We start from the raw sequence: 12,805 nt of genomic DNA, 5'->3' as shown, positions 1-12,805 counted from the left end.
ACTTCAATTTTTTAAAAAAGGCTATAAAAGAAATAAGGAAACCACAGAAAATTGAGAAAGGATATGAATAGGCAATTTATAGACACAAACACCATTAAATATACAAAAAGGAAACCAGCTTCAGTAGTAATCACAGAAGTGCAAGTAAAAATAACAATGGCTACACTGCATGTTCATCATATTGGCAAAAATTCAAATAATATCAAGTATTGTTGCAGATTCAGGGAAGCAAAAACCCTGATGCCCTATTTTTGGATGTAATCAGTAGCATTCATTTTGGAAATAAAATCTGTTAGTTAAATAAGGGTATGTACATCTAGAATCAAAAACAAGCTCTAGAGAAACTCTTGCTCAGGTACACAAATAGGCATGAATAAAAATGCTCATTGAAGTACAACAGTAGAAAAAAATTGGAAGCAATCTAGGTATCAATCAATAGAAGACTAGATAACCTAGGTGAGTACTAAAAGAAGATAATTCCAATATATTTATTTTTTAATCCAGTTCCATATGGGCTGAATGAAAAAAGTAAGAAACGTAATGCAACACATGTAGTAATATATGAATCTAATATTTATATGAAACTTATATAATTTATATATACATATATAAGTATATATGCATTATATGAAGCAATACTATATATTTTACCTTGACACATGTAAAGACATTTATGGAAGTATGAATTGGCAGGACAAATATTAAGCACAAAAGGAAAGAAAGCATAAGGGGATGGGATCATGCTGGGAGATGAAGGGTATAAAAATACAAAATAAAAATTTGTCATATACTGACTGATAACATACCGAGAAATATACCTCAATTTAGTTGGATGCACTTGAGATCCTCCTTCTCAAATTATAACATTCCACATGGGCAAGGGCATAGTGAAACAAGCACTCACATATACTGCTATTAGATGATACTTTTCAGGACATAAACTCTAATCTGTGTTTTTTTGGAATGTGTAATAAACTAGTCAATTTCTAAGTCTATATTATTTTATAGGAGCAATTTCACCGCTCTTGACTATCAAGGCCACGTTTAACCACCCCAGTCTTAGCCTTTATCTAGTTTCTAAGATATTTCTCTTTTATTCATTCAACAGATGTTTACCAGACTCCAATTACATTCCACAAACTCTCTTAAAACTCATCCCTGTCCTGTATTGATTCCCCTTCCACTTCTGATTGCTCTATTATTTTATTTTTTATAATTTTGATCTACCTCTAAATCTGAAAATCTCTAAAATTAAACCATATTTTTGCCTAAAATACTCTTTAGACTAATCTTCTATTCTTATACTTCTCTATATTGTCAATTTCCAAATCCAAATCTATTTTTTCATCTGGATACTTACGCTTTCATAGCATTCTACTACCTCAAACTCAACATAAATCAGTTGAATCTCATTATCTTCTACCCCAAAACATCTCCCATTGCCAATTACGGTTGGCTTCTCTGGATGCATTGTTATCCCAATTGACCACTTAAATTAAAAAAAAAAAAAAAGATTCATATATTTGTTTTTCTCTTTTCCTTCCCTGATCAGTCACATCAACTCCCATAAATTCACATCTGTATTGATCTCCTATTGCTGTTGTAACATATTACTACAAACTTAGTGGCTTAAAACAACATCAATTTATTATCTTATAGTTTTAGAGGAGAGAAGTCTGAAATGGGCTAAAATCAAGGTGTCAGTGGGACTGCATTCCTTACTGAGAGTTCTAGGGAAGAATTCATTTTTTTTGCCTTTTCCATCTTCTAGAGGCTACCCACCTTCCTTGGCTCATGGTCCCCTTCCGTCTTCAAAGCCTGCAATGACTAGTTGAATCTTTTTTATGCTGCCATTTCTCTGGTTCTATTTTTTCTGTCTCCTTCTTCCTCGATGACCCTCTGGATTACACTAAACCCACCTGCATAATCCAGAATAATTTCCTGCATTAGCTGATTAGCAATCTTAATTCCAATTTCAACCTTAATTTCCCTCTCACCATGTAACATTCACAGTTTCTGAGGATTAGGATTTGGACATCTTTGTGGAGCCATTATTCTATCACATTATCTAATCCAAATCAATTGAAATATCACCTCCCCCACCCTTTTTTTTTTGTTGTTGTTGTTGTTTTGCTTTTTTCCCCCTTATTTCATAATTTAGGACAAATCCTATGCAAAATTCTTTTCCTTCCAAGCACTTCTGGGAGTTCCACCAGGTACCTCGCATGTACTTAAACCAAGTCATATTTTTTAACGTTTCACCTGTACTGTTATCCCTCTTTTCTTCCTTAGCCTTGTTCATTAAATACAAGCATGTCTTCTGGTTAGTGATGTAGCCTTGGAGGATCACGATCCCTGTTCCCAGCCTTGCCCACCATTTCTGCTGATGCTGCAATAGTGGCACTCAAATCCCAGAAGCATCAAATTTTTGAATTGGAGGAAAATGCTTCTTTCCACTTTTTGTGTTATGTTCTACTAAAGGATAACACAGTAGAGTTGCTTGTTCCCATCTTAGAGACTTTTTTTAAAAACTTAGTTTTTACTTTAAAATATAGATCCATAGAGGAGACAAATGTAACTGGCAAAAATGATGTGTACTCAGCATCACTATTCCTCAAGGATGAAAAATGCCTGGTTTTGGTTTGAATATCTACAGATTGAGTCATTGACTCCCTCTTCTCTTAGGTCAAGTTTTCATCCAAGAAGCCTCCTCAGTTAGGCAGGATAGACTCTGGTAGACCTAATCACCATCACACAGACCACATCTATCTTAAACCAATGGTGGAAACAGCTTGCTTAAATGCAATCAGCTACAACCACAGCTTCTCACACCTATTCCTTCTTTACTTTTCCATAATCACAAAGCTTGCCCTGCAAGGGAGGTTCACGTAGTATTTATGTAATTGCAATAGCCACCACCATCATCCTATTGTCTATATAATCCTCGCCCATCCAACATGACATCATTGATTAAGATTCCTAAATCAGTGCTACTTTTCTATTTGAGGATGTATAGTATTTTTCCGTGACCATTCGAAAAAAATCCAAACAATCTATCATTCAAATATCTTTCTAATATTTATAATATGACTTCTACTGCTTTGTTTTTAGTTATTGCCTTTCTTCATCCTAGTCCTTATGTCACACAGTTTCTTTTTCAAATTACCTAAGTCTCATCATCTTTAACCATCCACTACAAATACCCATTACCTCTCAATACAGTTGGGAAATTTTCTAGGACAATTTTAAGTCTTTTTAAAAATTCAGTAAATCAGTTGATGCTTAAATGACTAAGTACGGATTTTGTTTAATAGATGTCAGCTGATGCTTTATTGTACCTAGGTGAGAAGAGTATCTCTTAAAAATAAAAATTAAACAATTTATGCTAGGGTTAGCATTACTTTGTTATTACCCTCTCGGGCTAGCAGACCATTGATAACAGCCCCAGGTGTTACTCTGTCCTTTCTTCCTGGACTTAATAACTCCAGGTTAAGTCTCATCCTGATATCCTCAAAAACCCAATTTGGCAATTCTATTATTTCCTGTCTGTACCCAGTACCCTTAGCAAGTCTCCTTTCCTGAGGCCACTGCCTGCCTTTTTAGAAAAATTCCCTTTTATCAGTGGCTCCAAACTCACAATATTTTTCAACTGGCTTGCCTTCAGTCCTTCTGGAAATGACTGCTGCTCTTTCAGGCTAGATCAAAAATATACGTCTTTAAATTCCAGAGTTTCTCATAAAAAGTTTATTTCACCATTCATAGCCATACCAGGTCAAATTACTGCCATATGATTATTAATAAATCATGAAATTAATTTATCTGAAGATAATGTGATCACCTTCACTGACAGAGAAAACAGGGACTATAATTCAATATCCAAAAACATTTGAGGAAGGAAGTGTTCTTCATAAAGCTTTCTGGTTGAAAACTGCTGCAAAATTTCAAAATAGCAGAATCATTTGGGCAACAGAGGAAACGAGCTTCAAGGGTTCTGAGGTTATGTCTTTACTCTGATGCATTTTTAGCGATCTCTCATGAGGACAAAATAACCCTTAAGGAGGAAAAAATACCAGTGTTGCTGTAATTTTTGATAAAAGCAAATAGATCCAACAAAAGAACCGGGATTTAAGACACTGTGAGCCGAAGGCCAAAAGATCTGATACTTGGGCACCTAAAAGTTAAATTTGCTGAGAAACTCGGCGTTAGCAGTTTACATGCATTTATTGTCTCTCCTAAGGAGGTGGAAGAGACAAGCATTATGAAAACCAATTTTTTAAAAAAGTAAAATCGTGTCTTGGGGTCTTCACTGGTTATCTCTGACCTGACAGAAAAGAGTTACTGAGCTAAAGTTAAGTCATCTCATCACCATTTCAATTAATTATAAGATACATGGAGGGTTATGATGAAGGAACTTAAACTAATGACTCATGGCTTCTAACACCATGAAAAACCCTGGATTTATCAGCACTCTTAACACTGGCTGAAATCTCCTCACATATAGTCCTTACCACGTGCCTAAGACAAGCAGGGTACTGTACTTCCCACACAAAAATGACTTGTGCAAAAGTTAGAATGGAAAATATCTGAGAACAATCACCTGTGAACAATCTTCATTCTTGTTTTTCTTAATCACTGAAAAATTGCAACATCCTACACTTTCTCCTCTTTTCTTTTCCTGGGCACCTGCACTATTACTGTTTTCAAATGTCTCTTCCTGATCTTTCTCTCTATTAAACAACACAACCTCCACCTTATTCGTTGCCATGCAAGAGTCCTTTCTGTGGATAATGAACTGCCTTGTGTCCTTCTCTTTCAGGACCTCTTCCCCTCCCCTTACCTCCTAGATAATTCTAAAGTTTTCCACATACGTGACAGTGAAAAGAGAGTCTTTGGAAGGAACCACAGGACTAGCCCAAAGCAGCATTTCATAAGTGTAAATTTTCTTTGTCATTTGCTGTTTTATCATTAATGTACATAAATTTAGCATCCTACTTCAAAATGGATCTGAGTTTCTATTCATCTGAGATGTATGAACTTTTTTACCAAGCATGGAAATTGATGCTACAGGAAGACAGACCTTGATTAATTGTGACTTTTAGTACTCCCGTAAGCCTCTCTGCTGAAAGCTATTCTTTTTCCGATGTCCACAGGAAAGTGGATGTATGGAGAGATAGTGGAGGTGACATTCTCCTGAATCCCTCATTCTTCTTCCTGACTTTTACTCTTCCATCTGCCTGTAAAAGTCCATCCTCATTTAAGACTATTTATTGTACATCATCCTTGTTAAGCTCATTTCATTGAATGTAGACTTTCAGACCTGGCTCACAGTATTTTTCTGCCATACTTCTGCCATAATTCTAGGAGATTTTAGGGTTCATGTAGACAAAGGATGGCATCCTAGTTTCAAATTCTCTAGACCTCTTTCACCTTACCCTTTCCTCCTCTGCATTACAGTGCTCCTCTAAAGAACACATTTTAATAGCTCACTCAGAAATTTCAAAGTTTCATATTCTATACTTTGTAAACAGATTTTTGTTTTTTCACCTCTCTCCTACTATCCTTCCCACCAAATCTGCACAATAAATTCCACAAACCCTCCAGTCCCTGGATTCCCCATTTTCTTTGGATTTATCAGTTCCATCCTAGGCTAACTTCCTTCCTTACTGAGCTTGGACCTCAGAAGTTCAGCAACAGCAGCAACTGCAAAACCCAAGTCCTGGAGCAGTAACAGTTAACCTTTTTTGTTTCTACATTTTGATAGTTGAGAATACTGGATAAAAATCTCCCAATTCTTGGATTTTGCACTACTGTAAATTCATGATTTTCAGCCCTGGCTAGGACCTCAACATCAACCTCAGTACTCTTACTTTCCTTGATTACTTCCCTCCAACCTTCCCCTCAAAACACATTCAGAACTTGCACCACTCCCCTCAAACCTCATCTTCACTCAGACTCGACTCTTTTATTCTCAGCAGATATCAAAGTCTTCTACTTTATATTTCATCATGGGGGAAAAAAAGGTTCTCTCTTTACCTCCCTACATCCTTACCAACAAAATACATTATCCATATGGAAAAGTAGCTAAAAATTATTTTATACAAGGAAAAAACTAAAGTGCAAAATTTAAATCATTTTCAATCATTTGAGAGGTCCTAACCCATTTGATAGCTTAGCATATGAAAATAAACCAGATCTGATCTGAATAATTATAGACAACAGGTGTTCCAGTCTTTGTATTCCTACCTAGATAGGGGCTGGACCAAAAACTACCTACTTCCCCATTTATTGCTTATAAACTATACGTATACTTTAAATTCTGACACAATGTAATTAGATTTCTAGAATGGAAAACACAGGGAGTGTGCCACTTTTGAGTTGAAAAAGACAGTGCATCTTTGATCACTGAGATGGCGAGAGAACTGCTGAGACTTCATTCTCTAAAACTCACATCCTCCAAGGATTCACTTTCACTTTCATCAAGACAACAATCTTCTGGTATTGTTGACAACTCAGGAACATCACAGTTGCTGTCTTGGAGGGTGTGGGCTCTGTGCCTATAGACAATCCAAACCAGCTTCTTGCAACATTCAAGAGAAAATATCCAGCTAGTCATTTAGAAACTATTTACTTACCTCCAGTAAAAGGACTCAGTATCATCAATCTTTGAATACTTTATAACAAGCTGGAGAAACTGCAATAACTTAATAAATTACGTTTCTACTTCCAAATTGAGAAGACACAAAGTTAATACAGATGGCTTTGCTTTTGCAAAGACCAGTAGAAAATTGCAAGCTTTCAGCTGAGCTTCCAGTTTATCAAGGCTCAATATTTCTTTCCTTTCTGAAATATGAAGAAGTATAATAGTCTTGTGTAAGAAAAAAAAGTTTAATACAGCAGTATGTTCCATTTCATAGTTCTAATTTTTCTTCCAAAGTTATTATTTTCCTTCATTTTCTGTCAGAAGCAGTGCATTTACATTGACTAATCCAGATTACTTCATGAGAAGATGAATCATTGCATTCTTCTTCAACTCTTCTGGCAGGCAGCAAAAACAACAGATTCCAGTGCAAGACAAATTTTAGGTTTCACCTTCATAAAAGCCAAGGATCTGTCCAAGATATTGACAACCAGGATAAAAGTTTATGTGCAAGATTGAAAATAAAAAAGTTGGTTAAATCCCTTAAATCTTGACCTGTCTCTGTCTTTAACACACAATGTTATTGTTCTCAGGGGAAGCCTTCGTCAAGCTCAGTCCTTTTTTTGTGGTTGGAATTTCTGTTACTATTCCAAGTAGAGTTTCAGTAGCTCAGAGAGCTGAACTTATTCCAGACTGCCAAGACCTAAGCCCCCAGATCCTTCACTAGGTGGGAGAGGCAGCATCTGGCCTGGAGAGAGCTGAGCACGGAAGAACACGATGGACTCTTCCCTGGGTCAGTGACCTACCAGCTCAACAGTGCCCCCAACAAGCATGCAACCCTCCACCGCCTCTGCCACCTCCTCTGCAGCCTCACAGCCCAGCTTCACACCACTGCCCATGCCCACCCTCCTACTGGCAGCACCTCCTCCTGCAGACTCTGGTCTCCCAGAAGCTCTTGGGCCATGCCATGCCATCAGCAGAAGCTGAAGCAAACCTGTTCTGGTTCATCATATTTTTAATTTCCAAAGTTAAAAATTGTTCTTTGAGTTTTCTTTTTCTATAAGATCCTGTTTTGGTTTCATAAACAGATAATCTTTTCTTCTATCTTTGATGATATTAACTATGACTTTTTTTGGTTCTCTGTTCCATTGATTGTTTTTGTCCAAGTTGTTTTCTGTTTGTTTTTGTCTCTGCCTCTTGAGTTGTCTTTTCTCAAATGTCCAGTGATTATCGGCGTCCCCTTTATATGTAAAAATGAGAAGCTGATTGGAAGAAGTGCATTGGTGTGTGTTGGTGGAGGGCAGCAACCTGGCTGTCTAGGATTCTAGGAGCAAAGCAGGAGAAGCCGCCTGCTAGTCCAGTATTTCAATACGTAGATGCTTACATAATTCCACTATTCTTAGCTCCAACACTCACCCCTGTCTTATCCTATGTCTGTTGTATCTGAATCCAGAGCTCCTGGGCTTAGTTTCTCCAGACTAAACCTGTTGCTGCATACGATGGAGGTGGGTAGAGTCGTTCTCTGACTGCTCAGGGAAGTGCAGGGGAGCAGGCAAGTTCAACCAGTTGATGTACAGATATTAAACCAATCATGTTGCCAAACACACCTCAGCCCATGTTCTAGGCATTCTTCAAGGCAAATTAGATAAATTCTTAGAGGTACACCACCTCTTGCAGGTATTTGGATTTCTACTTCTTCTAGTCTGGTAAGTTCATTAAATCTCCTCCATCAGTCTGTGTCTAAACATTTTTTGAAATCTTTCATCCATGGTTTTCCCTTATGTTGAATTTACCCTTGTGGTTAATACTTTTTTTATTCTTCACTGATATTTTAATGAAGTTTTTGGAGGGAGAGCTGATGGGCAAGGGTGGTCAATCTGCCAAACTTAACTGGAAGGGTTCAGTAGTTAACTCTTGATATTTCTAAAACATTGGACAACATCATAAGTGTACATATGGGTGGTTTGGAGGGCAATAGGTAATGCCATATACCATTTGCAACATTAGAATATCCTTTTGACTCTACCTTCAAAGTATGATCAGAATTTGAACTCCCCAATAGCTGTCATCCTAATCCAGTGATATCATTTTATACCAGGACACTACCATCTGTCATGTGGATTGAAACAATGTAGCAAATGAGAAAAGCCAATCTGGATTTATCCTGATGCCTGAAATCTGCCCAGTAGCTGACTTCAGCCCCATACTATGCCTGCTAGCATTTGGAGGAGAAGTCCTAACTAATGCTTGTACTGTTCAATGAGTAGATGCCTAGCAGTCATTTCAAGGAATAGGCTTTCAGTTTCCCCCCAGAGTTAAATCTAACCTAACATTCATTTGCCACCTTAATATGTGCTCACCAGCCCCTTAGCTCCCATTCATGGCTGCCCTCTGTAGAAGGGGTATAGACCACTGACAACCATATATTCTATGTCAAGAAAAGGGGGGTGTAGAATATAAAATGGGTAAGCCTCTTTAATACAGGTAAAGATCTTTAATACATGAACCTCCAATGACAAGAACAATCTTGGTTGATGTTTTGTAGTTTTGTCAAAATAAGAGTAGTAAACTTTCATTGAGTAATCAGCCTCCTTGTGCTTATTATGTACATGCAGTTCCTATTTTTGCTTTCAGCAAACCCATAAGAAAAATGTGAACCACATGGTCCTGAGAGGAGGTAGCCGATCCAGTACTAAGACTAGGAATTTATCCTTGAACAGTCGACCATAAGCTCAGTTAATGCAGCTGGGAGAATGGTCCTGGGAGCATATGAAATACCACTTTCAAGCCTCCCAGAATAACTTGGGAAAGCTTCAAAGTGAGCTTTTTTTGAATAGCCACTGGACACAAGTGAAAATGCATGCCTCCTCATCTCTACCCCAATTTTTTTAACCACAAGAGAGGCCTGCCAACAATTAGGTTACATCCATTCTCAACCAACTGCACTATTCTTTCTCAAGAATCTTAAAGTTCATCCTGTGTACCCTTGACCCCATCTTGTCCCAAGCTACCTAGTACTCCATCAGTACCTCATATTTTTTAATCTCCTTCCCTTTTATCTTCTTATTATTCTTAAGTAGTGCCCTTGCTTTATTCTCATAAATGCTTTTCGCCTTACATTGTTTTGTCCGATATTAGTTTAGCTAGATCAACTTTCTTTTGGTTATTTTTTGAATGGTATATATTTCCTCATCCATTTATGTGTGGTTTTGATTTAGGTAATTAATTATTTAACTTGGGTGTCCCTTATAAGTAGTATGTGGCTAAAATTTTTATTCTTTTTATTCAATGTGTTAAAATCTGCCTGGTGAAATTAGCCCAATTGTATTTATTATGGTCACTAGTATACTAGGATTTTATTACAATCCTATTTTGTGGTTTCTGTTTATCCAAAGTTTTTCTTAGATTCCTTCCCTACTTACCTTCCATTTGATAAATATTTTTATGTTTTCTTTTATCTATGATGATTTTAAAAGTGTAGATTACATTTTTATTCTTTTTGGTGACTTCTGCTAAAATTTTGACATGAATACTTAACTAGAATTTTTAGCAAAATGTAACAGTATTTCTACCTCTACCCCTAGCCAATCATGTCATCTTTCACAATCCCTTCCTGCACAATGTTATTGTTGTTTACAGTTTTCATTTTATTCTTTATTTTAAATGCACACACAAAATAACTTTTTATTGTCAGTTAATTTCATTTAATATTTTGTCACTTGCTTGTATTTGGAGCAGAAGATAAGAAGTGTCTTGAGTGCAAGCCCTTTAATCTATGAACATGTGTAAGTCTCCCCCCCACTGTTCTGGAGAGGTTCCAGTGCTGTCAACAGATTCTCAAAGGGGAACATTATCCAAAGATTAAGAACCACTCACCTTCAGTATAAAATCCAAGTCCCTTTATAATGCATACAAGGCTCTCCAGGACCTGCTCTGGGCTTCTGCCACTCCTTGTTGGACTAGTCAAATTCCAGCAAAACTAAACTGTATGGGAGCATGCGCGTGCACACACACACACACACACACACCACCTACTATGCTGGTCCTTACTTCTGTGCATTTGCTCATGCCTTTCTCTTCCACACTTCTCCCATCTCCATCCCTGGTATTCACTAAATAACTCCTCCTCATCCTTTAAGAAGTATCTCTGGTTTCAATTCCTATAAGAACTTTTCTCTGGTTAGCCACCACCATTACATTACTGGGACTTCCATAGTTCCTGATATTTTATAATTTGGCTTATATTTGTATAACATAGCTGTTTCCCATATGAGACAGTCACACAAGTGTAGTAACTATGTGGTTTGTGTTTGTATACTCTCAGTGCCAGGCACAGTGCCTGACATATATAGTAAATATTCAGTATACATTTGCTGAAGGAAATAACAAAGGAGAAGTACTATGGGCCTGCTTAAGGGTAAAAAACAATTAGGCTAAATGCTTTCAATTAAGATTAGTGTTTATCTATAGCTTCAGAATTAGCCAACAATAAGGAACACCAGTGAGACTCTTAATGAAGAAACTACAATTCAGTGATTTAATTGGAAAATAATACTGAACAGGGATTGTACAAAATAAATGTGTGTGTACACATACACACATGCATACACGTATTTTTGTTTCATTTTTCTAAAAGATAACTTCTTCTTACTGAGTTCTGAGGAAAAGCTGGCTCAGGAGATGCAATTGATAGGTCCTAACTTGGGGATGGGACGGGGGAGCTTGCAAGGTAACAGGAAAACCAGAAAACATTAATCTGACTCCACTGCGAAAGAAAGAACTTTAATACAAGTAAAGGATATAGTGACATATAAACATGGATCTTTAATACAAAAAAAAGGATATAGTGACATATGAACGTGCCATTTATAAAACAGAAGATAGTCAAGAAAAATATGGAGAACAGCAAACATTTAATATAAGAAATATGGATATGGATATTACATCATTGCAATCCAACCTTAAAATATTCAAAGAAAATACCTGAATAATAGAGCAAAATTGATAATCCACATTATAATGTAAAAATTCTGAAAAATAACTAAGGTGAGAAATGGAAAAATCAGAAAATATGTCTGGTGTTAAATGAACAAGCTGAAGTCAACACTGGGATATGTCCTAATAAAAGCCTTAAATTTCAAGAAAAAAGAATTCACTAAACTTCAAAAGCAGAAGGAGAGTGAACAGATTACCACCAGGAAACCAAATTTAAGAGTGCTTCAGACTACCAAAGACAGTGGAGTGACATCTCCAAAAGCCTGAAATAGAAAGCAGGTGATCTAAGACTAATCTCAAGTTGTCCCTACTGCATGGTGGCTATAGGAGTTATACTAAGAAAGGCCAATTTCCAACATCTTTTCCACTCATACATCTTTCTTCAGAGGACAATAGAGTATAGCACTTAGAACGTCAATAACTAAAAGATTACAGGAAAACTCAAAAAAAAGTCTTTGGATGTTTTATAAACTAACTACTTTAGTGATTCATAAATAATAAAAAGAAGATAAAGTGATCATTTAAAAGGGTAAAATACAAACATTTAGAAGAAGTTGGTGTGGAATTTAAATAACTCCAGTAACTTTTGAACATAACTTTCAAAAATATCAGTTCTTCATATAGAAATCATAAAGAATATGACAGGATAGACAAGATAAACAACATAAAATATATGATATAAAAATGATCCAAAAGTAGTGGTATTGCTGAGGTAGATACAATTTTATGTATTATGTCAGTGGACAAATACTCATTTTCTATTTATGTGCCAGACACAAAACCAGGAATTGCACTAGACTATGAGAATATAGTGATGAACAGTTAAAAATGTCAACTGCCCTCTCAAGGAAGATAATAATTGATTTAGACAAATACTAGTGGCAGAGTGATACAACAGATAAAGAGAATGTTATGGAGGGTGTAAAAAAGGAGTCCTAATATTTCAGGCGTTACAGATGAAACCTGAAAGTGGGTTTTAAATTGTTCACAAGAAATTTCAGAAATAGAATAGTTACCTTCTAAGTGATATTGAAATACAAAAGAAAAACATAAATAGGAAATACATCAAAATCTTACCCTTCCTCTGCCTTCCAACCTTCATTGCCTTAGGTAACATTTAAACTTGCTTACGTATCATCTTCTTTGTCTCTTCCCCCATTGTCATGACACATA

At 36.4% G+C, this 12,805-nt stretch overlaps 1 pseudogene; it reads right to left on the bottom strand.

The window, feature by feature from the left end:
* Positions 1–6,338: 6,338 nt before the first annotated feature.
* On the bottom strand, positions 6,339–7,536 carry LOC103006761 (cyclin-G2-like; annotated as a pseudogene).
* Positions 7,537–12,805: the final 5,269 nt, after the last annotated feature.

The sequence above is a fragment of the Balaenoptera acutorostrata genome, chromosome 11, assembly GCF_949987535.1.
Source record: "Balaenoptera acutorostrata chromosome 11, mBalAcu1.1, whole genome shotgun sequence".
NCBI classification, from domain to species: domain Eukaryota; kingdom Metazoa; phylum Chordata; class Mammalia; order Artiodactyla; family Balaenopteridae; genus Balaenoptera; species Balaenoptera acutorostrata.
The sequence above is the reverse complement of the archived record's forward strand: the minus strand, read 5'-3'. Positions and strand labels throughout refer to the sequence as shown.